Here is an 18,049-nt window from a genome sequence, read left to right on the forward strand (position 1 = left end):
ACCAGGCCATAATGTGGTATGAAGTAGTCCAAGAAATGACTAGGACTGAACATAAGCAGAGGCGTATCTAGGGGGGATGCTGGTGGGGTATCTGCCCCGGGGGCGCAACAGTCAGTGGGATACTGTCGGGCTGCCTGATGCGGCTGTGTGAAAGTCTGCCCGGGGGCTGCGTTTGCGGCCCCGTAGTGGGAGACGGCCATTCTCTAAGCGCAGCTGTCACACTGACAACCACACTCGTAGAAAGGGCAGCGCGCGGCTCCCAGTACTCAATTGTCCTTGTATCTGTCAGATGCGAGGACAATTGAAGCGGTGATCGCTAGTGCTGACTTACGGGTCAGAGCGACGGCTGTTATGTGATCAGGTCAGCTTATCACATTGCTGACCCGGAAGTCAGGGCCGCAGCGCGGAGGTGAAAGAGAACGCTGATAAGTGTTCCCGTGGAGCTGTGAAGACAAGAAAGAGGGTGGGGGAGGGAACTATCTGTGGACAGAATATAGTGGGAAGAGAGGATGGGGAGGGGGAAAAATCTTGGGACACAGTATAAAGAGAGAGAGTATGAGGAGTGATGCATGGGGAGAGGGAGGATGAGGGGTGATGCATGGGGAAAAAGAGAATGATGGGTGATGCATGGGGAGAGAGAAGATGAGGGGTGATGCATGGGGAGAGAGAAAATGAGGGGTGATATATGAGGAGAGAGAGTGTGAGGGGTGATGTATGGGGAGAGAGAGAGAGGGTGACGGGTGATGTATGGGGAGAGAGAGGATGAGGGGTGATGCATGGGGAGAGAGAGGATGTGGAGCAAACTGGAAAGAAGTTTGGAGGACACAGAATACACAGGGCACCGTATAAAGACTGGGCAGTATAAGGGGACATGGTGTAAAGGACAGTGTGAAGAGTGTGCTCAGTATGGAAAGAAGTGGGCAGTGTGGAAGGCATGTACCATAAGAGGGAGAGTGTGTGGGTCATTTTTTGTGCAGAGAACACAGTGAGGGGCCATTATTTATTCTGGGGCACAGCATAGGGCAGATATTTTTAAGTAAAAGTATTATCATTCTGCTATATTTAGGGGCATCGTGTCGGGATGTGCTGCAGAAGATCGGAGAAGATGGAAATCTGCAGAAACGAGATGTGAATGTGAAAAGTAATCATGGCGTCAGGATAAGATAAAGAATAGAAAGAAACAACTCAGAGACAATCATCTATAACGTACCTGAATGTAAATGTTTATTTGTGATACTGACTATGTCTCATCATTAGGCCTCGGTCCCACTTGCGCATTGCTTCTAAAGCCCGCTTTACACGCTACAAGATATCTTACGATGTGTCAGTGGGGTCACGTCGTAGGTGACGCACATCCGGCATCGTAAAGTATGTTGTAGCGTGTGACAGCGATGTGCAATTGCGATTGAACGAAAAACCGTTCATCACATGCACGTCATTCATTCCTGACGAATTGAACGTCAAGTTGTTAATCGTACCCGGGGTAGTACACATCGCAGCGTGTGACACCCCGGGAACGATGAACTGCAGCTTACCTGCGTCCTGCAGCTCCCGGCTGGCAATGCGGAAGGAAGGAGGTGGGCGGTATGTTTACATCCCGCTCATCTCCGCCCTTCCGCTTCTATTGGCCGGCTGCCGTGTGACGTCGCTGTGACGCCGAACGTCCCTCCCACTCCAGGAAGTGGACGTTTGCCGCCCACATCGAGGTCGTATGGAAGGTAAGTATGTGTGACGGGGGTTAATCGTTTGTGCGGCACGTTCAACAAATTGAACGTGCCGCATATACGATGGGGGCGTTGCAAATCGCATACGATATCGTATGCGAAATTGCAACGTGTAAAGCAGGCTTTATGTGAGTGAAATTGGACCCCCACTGATCAACTGTTCTTGGTGCAGGTGGCCAGAAATTCTTATTTCTCAATCTGCTCCGTTCTCTGATAAGTGTCCGCGGCCGGGTACTCCACATCCACCTCATTGATTTTAATAGTAGACTGCTGCCACTATCAGAAGACAGAGCAGATCCAGAACTGAGCACTTCCGGCCATCACCAACACGGCACCTAGAACAGGCAAATGGCTGGGGAGCCAGGTGCCAGACCCCGACCAATCAGTCATTGGTGACCTATCCTAAGGAAAGGCCTTCAATGTTAAAGTAGTGGACTATCTCTTTAATAAAGTCTTGTGCCATGTGACAAGTTAAAGGTCACTATGTTTTATTTATGTTGTTAGGAGCATTAAAAGGGTTGTCCAAGTTTGTAATGAGTCTGCAGTCACTCCATGTGTTACTCTGTGACTGCAGCCTTCTAAGTTCTCATAGTGTGCACACTGACAGTTTCCTAGAGTCATAGAGTCCGCTGCTGCATTAACAGAGAACTGTCAGTTAACAACACGTTCTGCAAACCTCTGGGATTTTCCAACACTTTTGCCACTGGATTGTCCACCGGCTGTGACACCTCTGTGACATCCCCTTACTATTTTTGTGTGAAATGCCTACAGCTCTGCCTCAACTCCAGAGGTTCTGAGGCAAAATCATCACATATAAACAACAGAGAAAGACAGGCATGAAGAATATATATTTACATATGTACCACCCCTGTGTCAGCAGCCGGGCTGCTCGGATCCGGATCCGCGGTGGCTCGAGGGTTCTCCGGACCCGGGTGTCGTGCGGCCACTCGAGTAAAAGGGGGTGTATTTACAGGGGATGATGTGGAAAGTTTGTGATGCCACCCGCGGTGTGTGGTAAGGGGGAATACCACCACTGCTGATGGGAGTATCCGGTGGCGATGGAGTGGGCAGCCAGGTGTTTAACCCCTCCGTGGGTAGGGGGGAATGCCCCGGGACTCGGTGAAGGCGACAGGAGGGTGCCGTTGGGGGATAAGGGTCACTTGCATACTCACTCAGTCTAATAACGCTGACACCGACAATTGTAGTAAACCAAAGTTCTGGACACCGCTGCCGCTGGGAGGGAGCACGCCTGGATCCCGTGCTTGTTGGTGTTGCCTGTTAGTCTGTGACCTTTGCCTTGGCACCTTTGTCTTCTAGTTGGTCCCTTTAGTGTAGAACTAATCGGGTCCCGCTCACCAGTATGGCTAACTGGGTGAGCTTGCTCTCAAGGTTCACGCTTGGGATTTTCTTGATCGTGTAGTGGAAAGTTCTAGCCCCCTCGTTGTGCTAGTACCCCGATTTTGGAGTGGGTGGAGAACGGATCTTAAAGGCTCCGTCCTCGTCGGGTAAATTGTCAGGACGCCTGAAGCTACTCCCTGACCTAGGGTCACGTACCTCACCGTGCCCTGGCCCCTGCCCGGAGATGGCACAAGGCCGCCGGCTGTCCTCCTTGACAGTCCGTGCCCCTTGTCACGATCCCCTGCGAGCAGGGTTCCAGCTCCTACCAGGTCCAGACCAACGTCTGTCACCTATTAGTCTCAAGGAGCCGTGCTCCTAACCTCTCCTCTCGAGAGTCACTCCACAACTGAACTGCTCCTGACACTGCTGATCCCCCCTTAACCAACCCCCCAAGTGGGCGACCCTATTCCACTCAGGCCGTCCACTGGTGTGTCTGGTGGGTGTGGTGCAGAGTGTTCCTAAGATTTTGATTAGCTTGTTCTTGGCAACACCAAAGGTTAGGGATCGGTAACCAAGGAGGTGGATACTGCACAGAAGGGCAGATTGCACAGTACCCGGTGACGTCCTGATAGGCCTGGGCATCACATTCCCCCTTGGTTAAGCGTAGCTCATCCCCGACCTACAGGACATCAGAGGTTTATTTTTTTTTTTTCAATTGGAAGAAAAAAGGGTAAAACATTTACTTACAAATACATCCCACATTAGGGAGGCTGGTTACTTAAATGTTACTAAACTTTATTAAGAGTTCATCTCCCAACGGTGGAACGCTACCAGTTTCAGTAGTAGCGGGGACTCAACCTGCTCTGTTGCAGCCCCTTCCTGCGACAGTCCAGTCCCAATGTCCCGGATCCCAATAACCCGCCACCCAAACAACCTGACCTCTGGATACCTATCCACGGGTCCATGACCAGGTTAAGGTCCCAGGTCTTGTGTTAGATGACTCTGGTTGGCACAGGAGGTGCAACTATGTACAATACACAAGTTCGTGTTGATCACGCCAGTCCTGTGAAAATGGTCCATTTTTACTATGTTTATATATATATATAAACAAAGTCCATGTACCGGGTGTACACACTGTAAAGAATCTGGTTGCAAATTAGGTAACTTCTGCATTAATTTAAACCCTGATTGACTATGCACTTATTCACTAACCTTTTCTATATGGAAAATCACAAACTGTGAAAAACAATAAACGAAAATACCAATACCTAACAGTTCTATGGCATCGTTAAACCACTGGTATTTTTCAACATTCTTAAACTACCGGGTCCCGTAGCCACGCCTCTTTACGGCCACGTACTACCAAGCTCTAAGCACGAGACACTGCTCTCTCAAATAATCCAGCACAGTCACATATTTTTTTAAGGTTTTACTGAACTGGTTAAGAAGGATGCTGCAGAGCTGGGGTCGTAGAGCTCACTCTTTCACTGTGAGAGTGATCGCTGAGGGTTGTGGGATCTCACAACCTGGAAGTTCCTTTTGGGGGACATTAGGGACACTTTTGGCACTGCGTTATATTTAAAAAATTCACTAATCTGTGGCTCTTCACTGTTTTAGTAAATAATAAAAGCAGCCACAGATTTGTTATAAGCACTATTTAAGGGGAAAGTCATCAAACACATTGCACTAGAAACTGGGGGATATTACCCCTGTAACAGTGTCAGCAGCAGATCCCCCATAACAGTGTGTCATGACAACATTTTTGCTTCAATCGTTTTCCCTATTTTTCTCCTTCAAAACCTAGGTATGTCTTATGGTCCGAAAAATACGATGAGTTTAAAAAGAGAGAGAATTTTTCTTTCCCTCACCAATTCTTACTTGAGCAATTGTAGCTGATTTTTGGATAAACCCTTTGAATTATAGTACATCATGATGGCTTCTCCCATGTGACTCATCTGACAACAGGACCTGATTAATGATACAAAAAACATTTGGCAAATTCTGAAAACAAGAGAGGCTGCTCCGCTCTGGTGGTTTTCTGATTGTCGGCAAGACTTGATTTACCAGTTACACATTTCAATTATTGCGGCTTCTTCACATGTTTAACAAGATGTGATTTCTGACAATAACATTTTCCACATTCACAACATAAAAATGGTTTATTTTGTGTGATTTTTTTTCATGGTAAACAAGACCTGATTTCCTAGTAAAACATTTACCACATTCTGGGCATGAAAATGGCTTCTCCACTCTGTGACATCTTTGATGAACAACAAGGTGTGATTTCTGAATAAAACATTTCCCACACTCTGAACATGAAAATGGCTTCTCCCCTGTGTGATTTTTCTGATGTTCAACAAGCTGAAATTTCCGAATAAAACATTTCCCACACTCTGAACATGAAAATGGCTTCTCCCCTGTGTGAGATCTTTGATGGAAAATAAGATCTGATTTCCAACTAAAACATTTCCCACACTCTGAACATGAAAATGGCTTCTCCCCTGTGTGAGATCTTTGATGGAAAATAAGATCTGATTTCCAACTAAAACATTTCCCACATTCTGAACATGAAAATGGCTTCTCCCCTGTGTGATTTTTCTGATGTCCAACAAGGTGTGATTTCCGAATAAAACATTTCCCACACTCTGAACATTAAAATGGCTTCTCCCCTGTGTGTTTTTTCTGATGTCTAACAAGGTCTGATTTCTGAATAAAACATTTCCCACACTCTGAACATGAAAATGGCTTCTCCCCTGTGTGATTTTTCTGATGTCTAACAAGGTGTGATTTCTGAATAAAACATTTCCCACACTCTGAACATGAAAATGGCTTCTCCCCTGTGTGATTTTTCTGATGTCTAACAAGGTTTGATTTTTGAATAAAACATTTCCCACACTCTGAACATGAAAATGGCTTCTCCCCTGTGTGAGATCTTTGATGCCAAACAAAATCTGATTTCCGAATAAAACATTTCCCACACTCTGAACATGAAAATGGCTTCTCCCCTGTGTGATTTTTCTGATGTGTAACAAGGTTTGATTTCCGAATAAAACATTTCCCACACTCTGAACATGAAAATGGCTTCTCCCCTGTGTGTTTTTTCTGATGTTCAACAAGCTGAAATTTCCGAATAAAACATTTCCCACACTCTGAACATGAAAATGGCTTCTCCCCTGTGTGTTTTTTCTGATGTCCAACAAGTTGTGATTTCTGAATAAAACATTTCCCACACTCTGAACATGAAAATGGCTTCTCCCCTGTGTGTTTTTTCTGATGTCTAACAAGGTCTGATTTCTGAATAAAACATTTCCCACACTCTGAACATGAAAATGGCTTCTCCCCTGTGTGAGATCTTTGATGGAAAATAAGATCTGATTTCCAACTAAAACATTTCCCACATTCTGAACATGAAAATGGCTTCTCCCCTGTGTGATTTTTCTGATGTCTTACAAGGTGTGATTTCCGAATAAAACATTTCCCACACTCTGAACATGAAAATGGCTTCTCCCCTGTGTGAGATCTTTGATGGAAAATAAGATCTGATTTCCAACTAAAACATTTCCCACATTCTGAACATGAAAATGGCTTCTCCCCTGTGTGTTTTTTCTGATGTCTTACAAGGGCTGATTTCTGAATAAAACATTTCCCACATTTTGAACATGAAAATAGCTTCTCCCCTGTGTGAATTTTTTGATGTCTAACAAGGTGTGATTTACAAATAAAACATTTCCCACACGCTGAACATGAAAATGGTTTCTCCCTTGTAGGAGCTGTCTCATGTTCCACATCCTTTCTGTAACTTTTATTTTGATTACAATTCTGTGATAATTCGTAATTTTGGACTTGTTTGAAAAGATCAGATGATAAAGCTTTCCAATGAAGGACTGGAGGTATATCTGGGACAGCAGCATGCTCTTCATATGTATTATGTGTGATAGTTTGATCATCTGTTTTAAATTTTGAAGATATTAGATGTCCATCTGAACTCCTGATACAGTCATCGGCTATAAATAAACACAATGTTATTATTTTTTAATCATATAATTTCGAAAGTAGATTTAGTTTTTTAACCATAACATCAGAAATTAAATTAGGAAACAAATTATTCTGAATTTGTTTTCCAATTTCGAGATCTAAGAGTTACATCTTCGTTCTCTGGAATGTGCTACAGTAAATAATCTGATTGATTGTTGCAATGTGACTGTAGGATAATGAGGGACGGGGGCTCCTATACTTTCCTCATGCTAGGAGACCTTAGCTATCCCTAACCTCTGGATTACCCCTGAACGTGGAAGAAGGGGTAGGAGTAGGATGGAAATACAGATTAAGACAGACGGTAAAACCAAATTTCAGACACACCGCAAACTCACAGAAATAAACAGTGAGATACTAAGAAGAAAAGCAAGAGCAGGAAGGCAAAAATAACAAGGGTTAACACCACAACTGCTCACAGCAATAATGCACAACAACCACTAGTTTGTATCACAACACCTCACCACACTTGTATAGGTAAATTATAGCTGGCGTTAATGGAATAGTCCAGCCAGCATATACAGAAGGGGAGCGAAAGATACTGGCTCCCCTACAGCATGTAATCAAAGACATTAACAAGGAGCCCAGCAAAGAATAACTCTTGCTAGTTTTACTAAGTATGTGGTTCAACACCTGCGTCTCACTGCATTGCTCACAGACATCAGAGAAGTTAGCAGAGTGCCAGAATCTGTAATTTCCACAGATCCTGATACCGCCATGACAGTTGGCGATGCCTGCAACCGTCTGGTTGTGACATTGATCCACAACATAGACAATTTCAAAAAGGTTTTTTTTCGAAGAAGACAGATGCCAAATATTTAATGGGTTTGTCCGGGAGTGTAACATTGATGGCCTATCCTTAGGCTTTGTAACCAAAGCAGGTAGCAGGGTCTGTGCAGATAAACATTAGGTCTCCAATTCATCAAGACCGGCAATGTACAATGAAAATTGATGTCAGGGACTGGCGTAAGATTTCTGGCATAGGGAACGCCGCAGTTTGTTATGAATTAGAGAAGCGGTGGCATCACACCCTTCTTCTGGCCTAGCTCTGCCCAATTTGGCAAAGCTGGTTAAAATTGGCGTGAAACCTCCAAAAGTTGCACAATTTATTTTTTGTACATTCATTTATTATTGACTGTAGAATGGCTATGACATATCAATGTTTGGAATCAGCGGTACAAAAGGATGTTGATGAAATAGAGAATCATGACTGTAAGGCACTAGAGTGTTAATAAGTGCTGAGAAAACCGTGCAATGTAAAACCAACAACGGTCATCGTAATCAAAGAAAACATGAGACTATAACAATATAACTCTGCAGTGCAGCCAGGCCAACCATCTGTCCTTATAAAATCCTTCTCTGGTCTTCTTTCCAAGCTTATTGAGCAATTCACTGGGGGCAAAAAAGGGGTTTTCAGGTTCCATCTGGTACCAACCATCAATGATGTATTTATGTATTTACTATTGTCAAGACCAACATAATCCAAAAGCTCAAAAGGACCCATTGGGTAACGGGCCCCCAATTTCATTGCAAAATCCATGTCTTCCTCAGATGCATGACCTCTTTCATGAAGATGCACAAATTCCATTAGGTATGGTACCAAAAGACGGTTAACAATGAAGCCTGGGTTGTGTTTACATGACACAGGCGTCTTTCCCATTGCTTTACTGAAGTTTATGAGAGAGTGAGAAGTTGTTTGGCTAGTCATTGTTGTCTTTAATCAAATATTTTTTATTTTTCATTAAATATACAAAGCCAATGTCAAATTTTCAGCAATAATAAACATAACTACAAACTTTCCATCCCCAACAACCCCTCCCCCCTCAGCGTACATATTACCCACATCTATATAAAAGATCTCACATTTGTGCCTTTCAGTGACATATATTGGAATGTGTAGAACCAGGTATCCCTGCTCAGAGACCAACATCTCCCAGCCCTAATATTTATCCATACTGCAACCACGGATTCCACAGTCTATCAAAAAGTGCAAGTGGTTTCCTTTTCCCATATATACTTCTCTCCATCCGAGCAATATGATTAAGATATGCAATAAATTCCCCTCTAGTCGGTGGGTCCCCCTGCATCCAATGTTTGGCAATTACTTTCCTGGCCGCATACAGCAATCTGGCTATCACTATTTTAAAAATGTTGTCTACTCTGATTTCCTCCACATAACCTAGGAGACATACCAAAGGTTGTTTGGGAAGTTTGCATCTATAAACTCCTTCTATTTTGTTAAGAACAGTTATCCAGAAAGACGTCAACCTGGGGCACGTCCACATCATATGGAAGATGCCGGCATCGTCTCCATTGCATCTAGGGCAGTCAGAGTTACTCCTCAGTCCCATTTTACACATAATTAGTGGGGATCTATACGCCCTATTCACCACATACAGATGGGACAATCTTGCTGGTTCACTTATTGATAATTTCGGTATGTACTCCAGGACACTTTCCCACACCTCATCAGTGATCCCGTCTATCTCTGCCTCCCATTTAGTTCTAGTTCTTACTGGGTGGTTAAGCAAATATGTATGCAATAGATCCCTATATATAGTTGATATGATTCCTCTTGTGGGCACACTACTACACACATATTTCAATACTAAGTCGGCCTGAACCAGCAATGAATTGTTTAACCCTCTGAGCCTCTACTGCATGTGCCATTCGTTTATAGTGGTACCACCCGGATGGAGATATCACAAATTCATCTTGTATTTGTGTAAACAGCTTCTAATGTCTCTGGTCTAGAATTTGCCACATATACCATATACCTTTACGTGCCCATTCCTTAATTTTGCCTATCTTATATATCTCAGAGCAGTTATCATTTTCCCACACCGGAGTGAATTCAGTTATTGCCGTAACCCCCCTCATCTGCTTGATCTTTCTCCAAATTCTGTTCATCAAATTAAGTGTAGGGTTTGTTTTCCCTTGTCTCCCAAATGATCCGTCCTCCAATCCTAACACCAATGGTCGTCGATGTAAAACATGCCCCAACAATCTAGATGCTGGATCCACCGCCACTAAATTCGCCCATCCCCTGAAATGTTTACTCTGAGCTGCCAGATAATATATTCCTGGATTGGGTAACGCTAACCCTCCCTCGTCCTTTGGTCTCTGCAACCTTTCAAGTTTGAGTCTGGCTTGTTTGTTCTTTTATATTAGAGCACGGAACATAGAATCAATCTCCTTAAAGTGACTCTGAGGGATACAGATAGGAGTATTGTGTATCACGTAGAATATCATGGGCATATTACCATTTTAATAAGGTTAATCCGTCCTATTACTGATAAATAAAGCTTATTCCAAGCAGTTATCTTACTACGCAGTTGGTTCAGCAAAGGGACTAGATTAATAGTGATGTAATTCCCAATTGGTAAGGATACCTGTATGCCCAGATATCTAAACTGGTCCACAACCCGCAATCTGTTAACCTCATCACCCTAGGTAGACCCGTCTATTCCGGCGTCCACCTGGAAAAGGTTTGATTTGGTCCAATTTACAGACAGTCCAAAGATCCTTCCGAACCGTTCGATCACCTGCATGGCATGGCTCAATGATGCCCCTGGGTCTGCGAATAATAACAGAATGTTGTCTGCATAGAGGGCTATCTTTTCTTCTAGAGGGCCATATACAAATCCCTTTATGTCTCTGTTCTGCCGTATAGCAGCCGCCAGTGGTTACCCCGCTAGAGCAAAAAGGAGAGGCGAGAGCGGGCAACCCTGACGAGTACCCCTTTGTAAGTCCACTGTGTGTGACAACATTTCATTAATTTTCACTTTAGCCACTGGTCTAGCATATAACAGCTGTATCCAAGATGTAAAGTTAGGGCCAAATTCCATATGTCTTAGCGCTTCCCATAGATACCCCCATTCCACACTGTCAAATGCCTTATGGGCATCTAACGAAGCTATCACCCTCTGTCCTGGATTGTCCACCGGTAGCTGCATGTTAAGGTATAATCCTCGTATATTCTTCGCCGTAGATCTACTAGGCATGAAACCCGACTGATCTGGGTGAATTCGAGCAGATATCACTTCGGTTAATCGATTAGAGAGTACTTTGGCCAAAATTTTAACATAAGTCGTTAACAGTGAAATGGGCCGGTATGACTCGGGGAGTTTTGGATCTTTATCCTCTTTAAGTATTACTGTTATTATCGCCTCCCTCATAGACGCTGGCAGTGTCCCCCGCTCTCTTGCCTCCTCCAAGACATTCAACAAATTGGGTAAGAGTATTTCTTCCAGAGATTTGTACACCTCCACCGGCAATCCATCCACCCCTGGGGCTTTTTCATTTGCCATGCCATGCAAAGCTCTCTCCATCTCCTCAAGTGTAATTTGGGCCTCCAGACTGTGTCTCTCTGTCTATGCTATTTTGGGTAATGTCATTGTATCTAAGAAAATCTCTAGGTTCTGCTGTATCGACTCCCCTCTAGTGGAGTACAATTCCTCATAAAAGGCTGCGAACGTGTCCAAAATATCTTTCCCCTCCGTGACCAAATCTCCCGCTGTGGTGCGAATGCAGTGTACAAAGGATGGTTTTCTCTGGGCTGCCGTCACCACCGACAACAGGTGTCCCACCTTTTCTCCCTCCATATAGACGTTCTCTCTGAAAAGCCTGTTTCCTGCTGCTTTCTTCAATAGCACTTTATTAACTTCTTCCTGAGCTGCTTTTAGCTTTTGCCTATACTCTGGTGTGGGCTGTGCTACCATCTCTGCTTCTGCTCCCTTCAAAGCCTCTAAGCAATCAATTTCCCCTTGTCTACTACGAGACTTACACTGGCAAACGTCTCTAAATAAAAGGCCTCTAAGGTATGCCTTCATGGCGTTCCAAACTACCAAAGGATCCGCACTACCTCTATTTAAGGCCCTGTCTCACACTCTCACACACACACACACACACACACACACAGATAAACCTTTGGCAGATCTGTGGTTGCAGTGAAATCATGGCCATATTGTTCCATTTGTACACAGCCACAAACCTGGCACTGATTGTCCAAAATTTCACTGCAACCACAGATTTATCTGTGTGTGTGACAGGGCCTTAAGGGTAAAATATTCCAGCATCTCACTAGATATACCGTCCATGTCAATACAATTTAACCAAACCGGGTGTAACTTCCATTCTCTTGTTAGCCTCTCCCCCACTCCTCGTTTTATAATAGATATCAGGATTGGACTATGATCCGATATTACTCTAGTCAAATATTCAACATGCGCAATCCCAGAATCCATCAGATCATTTCCCAAGGCCAGGTCTATACGTGAAAGCGTACCAAGGGTCGCGGAGTGACAGGAAAACCAGGTCACCCCCAAATTTCTTATCCTCCAAACGTCTACCAACCCCAATTCTTGGATAAAGGTACCAAACCCTGTCGCTCCATCACTTCGCGTCTCCCGTGATTTTTTGCTCCTGTCCCAATATGCATCTATGACATTATTAAAGTCACCGACCAACAAGAATGGCAAATTCCCCCATTTAGCCAAGCGCTCTCTCACCTCTCTAATTTTGGCACTCGTGTAAGGCAGCGGAACATATATAGCAGTAATGCATAGTAATTGTCCATACAACTTACAGATCACCATTACATATTGTCCCTCTGTGTCTATCCATGTCTCCACTTCTTCATATTGGGCGGATCTATGAACCAACATAGAGACCCCGCTAGCATAGGTAGAGAAAGTAAAATGATATGCCTTTTGCACCCATCGTTTGTTCAGTACATTCGTCGTTTCACTTGTCAAATGCATCTCCAATAAACACATTACTGATGGTCTCTGGTCTAGCATATATTTTATCATTGCATCTCTTCTACCTCTATCTGACAGTCCCCTTACATTCCAACATAATACTTTAATCTCCTCTCCCATATTGAATCACAGGTTATCTTTGTACAGGCATTTTGTCCCTCTGTACGCTGAGTCTTTCCCTTCCCTAGCCCTTCCCTAGCCCTCCCCAACTAAACTCCTCCACCTCCGATTTACATCTTTAACTCCCTTATGGGGAATGAGGTCTATCTGTCCTAGACCGGTCAACCTCTCTCCTCTTTTTCTCCCATACCAAACCTGTCTCATCCTAGTGAGCAGAACCCCCTAACTCACCTCCCGCCTTAACCATATTCGTTTTCATTTGCAAATTTCATATAATGTAAACAGTTAACCTGAAAATTTGAAAACTTAAATATTTTTCAATCGCCGCTGAACGGCCATAAGAAAAAAGAATTATTATCGACCTCCTGTCATTGTCCAGCTTATTGTTAGTGAATTCCGCTGTCTCATCTAACACTCAGGAACAGGAGCAGGAGATCAACAATGATAACCCGGTAGAAAAAAAAAAACAAAAAAAAGGAGGTACTGTCTCTACAACAAAGATGGGCCTATGAAGTTTCCTCCTCTTCTAGTGTATGCAATTGCTTATGAATAACCAGTCTTGAATCCCAGGAAAATCACGAGATTGCAATATCGCTCGTAGCTAGCTTCTATCCTTCTCCTGTTGCTTGCGGGCTTCCTTGCATTGATGTCTATCCACTTCATGACTTCTTCCGGATCAAGAAAGAAGTGAACCTTCTCCAGTGCTACTACTCGGAGTTTTGCTGGGAAAATCATGGAGTATTTAACCTCCAGCTCTCGGAGTCGTCTCTTTACCCTTGTGAATTGCATTCTTTGTTTCAGTACAGAGTAGTCAGGGTATATAGCTACTGGGTGTCCATCTATTGTCAGGGTCTCCATATCCCGTGTCTTGCGTAGAATAATATTCCGGTCTCTGTAGTTAAGAAGCTTCGCCAGCATCAAACGAGGTCCCTTGCCAGGTAGCTGCGGTTGCATTGGAACCCTGTATGCCCTTTCAATAGCGTATAGCTATAATCTTCTCTTTAAGTCACATTTCTATGAAGTCAGTAGGATTTCTTCCCTCAGCTCTTTCTGGGATGCCCACCAGTCTTATATTGTTCCTCCTGGAACGGTTCTCCAAGTCGTCTGTTTTTGTGGCCATCTCAGATATCTGCTTCTGGAATTTTCTCTCTGCTTTTTGTAGTGCAACTATGTGATCCTCAGCTGTCCCCACTCTTTCTTCCACAGCACTGGTTCTCATATCAGCTTTCTTCTGATCTTTTTTGAGAGTAGCTATATCTCCCTTTATTCCCAGCACCTGCTGGGTTAAAGTTGTGAGGGCCTGTTTGCAGAAGGAGACCACCTGAAATACATCCTTAATAGTGGGGTTCTTCTGTATTTCATCTGCTGCCTGCTGCTCTCCTGAATCCTCATCCTGTTTATCTTCCCCTGATTCTCCCCTTGCTCCTTCAGCCTCCTCCGGGTCTTCCTCCTCCTCCCGTTTTCTTCCACCATCTTACCAGGCTCCCCCAGAGGTTCCTCCGATTGCCTTGCATACTATGCCAGCTTTGCAGCCGCTTCCATGCGGCGCTGGCAGGCTACGTTTGCCTTCTCTGGCTCCTCTCTGACCTCGGTGCCATCTTGTAAGCCAGGCACTTTCCCGGCTCCCACTTCCTTCTGCCGCCGCTTGGTCATCTCGCTGATTCAGGAGCTGGAACTTTTTCTGCTGGGAGTCGGGTCCTTCCCTTGTCCTCCGGTGCCACTATACCCGTCGGCCATGCAGTGGTTCCGGCGGTGTCACGGTGAGTCAGCGGGAGAGTGTCTCCTCGCGTGCGCTCACATCCCGGTCCAGGCTCCGCCCCCCAGTCATTGGTGTCTTAATGACCTCCACCAGCTTCATCATTGGATTAAAGAAATGCAGCCCTCCGAACTGATCCTGCCTAGTTGTGGAGTTGGCTATGTCAGCTATGAGGAAGTGTTGCTGGCAAATATGGTGTGTTCTGGTGCAAATTTGTCCAGTGTCTTCATTAGTGCATTTTTCACTTCCATGTTTTCTATTATGACTTCTACCACCAGATCATTGCTGTGCACCACGGCTGCTGGGTCTGTGCTTCTGCTGAAGTATCAGAGGGTTTTGCTGATGAATTGTGAATCAGCCTCAGGCTTGTCCGCAAACATCTTCTTAGTGACCATTTTCAAGCTGTCTTCAATACTTTTGGCAAACTTTTTCAAGATGTCATCAGTCTGGTCCACAAAAACAACAGTGTGTCTGTTTGCTGCAGCTACCTGCGCTATCCCGGCACCCATCAGGCCTCCTCTGATCACAGTCACGTGCTTGATAGTCAGCTTGTTCGCAGTGGCGCCGGAGGCCATACATTTTGCTATGAATTACCAGTAAGAGGAGGCCATGTCTGCTTGTACTGCTGGGAGCTGAAGGACATGCGAGTGAGGTCACCACAGTGCACTGTGATGATTTAGTCGCACAATCTTTTTTCACAACTCTGTGTTGCATAAAAAATTGATTGAAAAGTGATTTCTGTCAGAATTCTGGCATAATTGCTTTGAAGAAACAAGGTCTAGATGTCAAATCTCCTTTTGTAGGTGTCTCCAATCCTTCCAGGGTAGTTTGCCAGTAGTTCACATTCTCTAAAGCAATAATTTTATTAGATATTTTTTGTTAGTTTAAAAATTTGGTATTTAAGTGTGCGGCTGTAACTCTTTGTTTCTATTATTCAGACACACACACACACACACACACACACACACACACACACACACACACCAGCCTGTCTGCTCTTCAGCTTTAGACTCATGCCAGCCTGTGTCCTGGTCAGTTCTTTTAGACTCCTAGATTTAAAAGACCTTTGGATACATCATGTCACATGACTTCATAAAAGGTCCTTAAACAATCAACCTTAGAATACAACTGATGGGGATCATAAGAAACTGGGGTTCCTGAGAAATTGCACAGTTTGACTCCTCCCAACGCTGGCCCTGACTATAACTAGGGCTTATTTTTAGGGAAACAGGGTGTTCATGAACCCTCTGCAGGTCTTTGAGTTGCCTTCATAACAACATAGAGAAGGGACTAGAAACAAACAGCAGAAGAAGCAGAAGCAAAGAAAATACAGCTGAAAAAAAACAGAGCAGAAAGTCTAAAAATGTAAACACAAAATTAGTGCAGAGAGTACATAAGTAGATATCTCTTACTGGATAGAGCTGGAGGAAACACATCCTGAGGAACATCGGGATCTTCTTGTTTACAGTCCTGTGGGAGAAGAGGACGGGAACCTCTCTCTGGTGTTGTCCTCTTACTGGATAGACCTGGAGGAGACACATACAGGGACTGAATTCATTCCTTACATACAGATAATTATAGGCCATGTGTATTTAGTCCTGTCAATTACCTGGTGATGTGAGGGGCTGGGAATCCTCCATCATGCCGTCCTTGTACAGATCTTTGTGTCCTTCTAAATACTCCCACTCCTCCATGGAGAAATAGACGGTGACGTCCTGAAACCTTATAGGAACCTGACACATACAATGATACCGTCACCCCCGATCCCTTCATAGCGTTACTGTATAATGTCCCAGCATTCCCAGCAGTGTCACCTCTCCAGTCAGCAGCTCAATCATCTTGTAGGTGAGTTCTAGGATCTTCTGGTTATTGATGTCCTCATGTATCAGGGGGTGAGGTGGAGGCCACGTGATTGGGCTCAGGGGTCTTCCCCATCCCTCAGACACAGGGGCCTGACAGCGCTCACTAGAGGTCTTCTTCACTACTGTGTAATCCTGGTTATGGAGAGACACAGTAATAAATCTCACTACAGACATTTCCAGAGTCCTCACCTCTCAAGTTCTGTCCATCTGTTATTCCCATAGATAAGAATGATGTAATGTGACGTCATCAGAATCTCTCACCTCTCTAGTAAGCCGGAAGAGAATCTCTAGGGTGAGGTGTAATATCCTCTGCGCCATCTTGTCCCTGTCCACATCCATCCTTGATGGTTCAATTAGGAGAATTCTCTTATATAGAAGATCTCCACTGAGAGGATCTGATATTGTAGGGAACTAAATGGGGAGAAGATGACGATGTAACACAGGGCCAGATTAAGGTTGGTGGGGGCCCCTGGGCAGAAAGTTTGGTGGGGGCCCAATAATGTTAACATTTTTAGCCATAACAGTAGAGCACGAACTGTAGCATTAAGATATAAATACAGCACCTCAGTCTCACATTCCCCCTTCTCAGCATACTGTGCCCTCCATACTGTGCCCTCACACTGGCCACCATGCTGCCCCTTCTCTATACTGCCTACCTCCTTCACTATATAGTTACTATACTATACCTCTGTCTCACATTCCCCCCTCCTCAGCATACTGTGCCCTCCATACTGTGCCCTCACACTGGCCACCATGCTGCCCCTTCTCTATACTGCCTACCTCCTTCACTATACAGTCACTATACTATACCTCTGTCTCACATTCCCACTCCTCAGCATACTGTGCCCTCACACTAGCCACCATGCTGCCCCTTCTCTATACTGCCTGTCTCCTTCACGATCCAGTCACTATACTGCACCTCAGTCTTGCATTCCCCTCCTCAGCATACTGTGTCCTCCATACTGTGCCCTCACACTGGCCACCATACGGCCCCTTCTCTACACTGCACCTCAGTCTCACATTCCCCCTCCTCAGCATACTGTGTCCTCACACTGGCCACTATGCTGCCCCTTCTCTATACTGCCTACCTGCTTCATTATCCAGTCACTATACTGTACCTCCGTCTCACTTTCCCCCTTCTCAGCATACTGTGTCCTCCATACTGTGCCCTCACACTGGCCACCATATTGCTCCTTCTCTATACTGCCTACCTCCTTCACTATCCAGTCACTATACTGTACCTCCGTCTCACATTCCCACTCCTCAGCATACTGTACCCTCACACTGGCCACCATACTGCCCCTTCTGTACACTGCACCTCAGTCTCTCATTCCCCCTCTTCAGCATACTGTGCCCTCCATACTGTGCTCTCACTTCTCTATACTGCCTATATCCTTCACTATCCAGTCACTGTACTGTACCTCCATCTCACATTCTCCCTCCTCAGCATACTGT

General features: G+C 44.8%; 1 protein-coding gene and 2 pseudogenes across 1 annotated transcript in view; 1 reads left to right on the plus strand and 2 right to left on the minus strand.

Annotated features, from left to right (window-relative positions):
- Window positions 1–18,049, plus strand: part of LOC142260548 (uncharacterized) — a 104,637-nt gene that overhangs the window by 37,853 nt on the left and 48,735 nt on the right. The gene's annotated exons all lie outside the window — the stretch shown is intronic.
- On the minus strand, window positions 2,946–16,722 carry LOC142260551 (uncharacterized; annotated as a pseudogene).
- LOC142260552 (hydroxyacyl-coenzyme A dehydrogenase, mitochondrial-like) lies at window positions 7,537–15,343 on the minus strand (annotated as a pseudogene).

This window comes from Anomaloglossus baeobatrachus, unplaced genomic scaffold (assembly GCF_048569485.1).
Source record: "Anomaloglossus baeobatrachus isolate aAnoBae1 unplaced genomic scaffold, aAnoBae1.hap1 Scaffold_130, whole genome shotgun sequence".
Lineage (NCBI taxonomy): Eukaryota > Metazoa > Chordata > Amphibia > Anura > Aromobatidae > Anomaloglossus > Anomaloglossus baeobatrachus.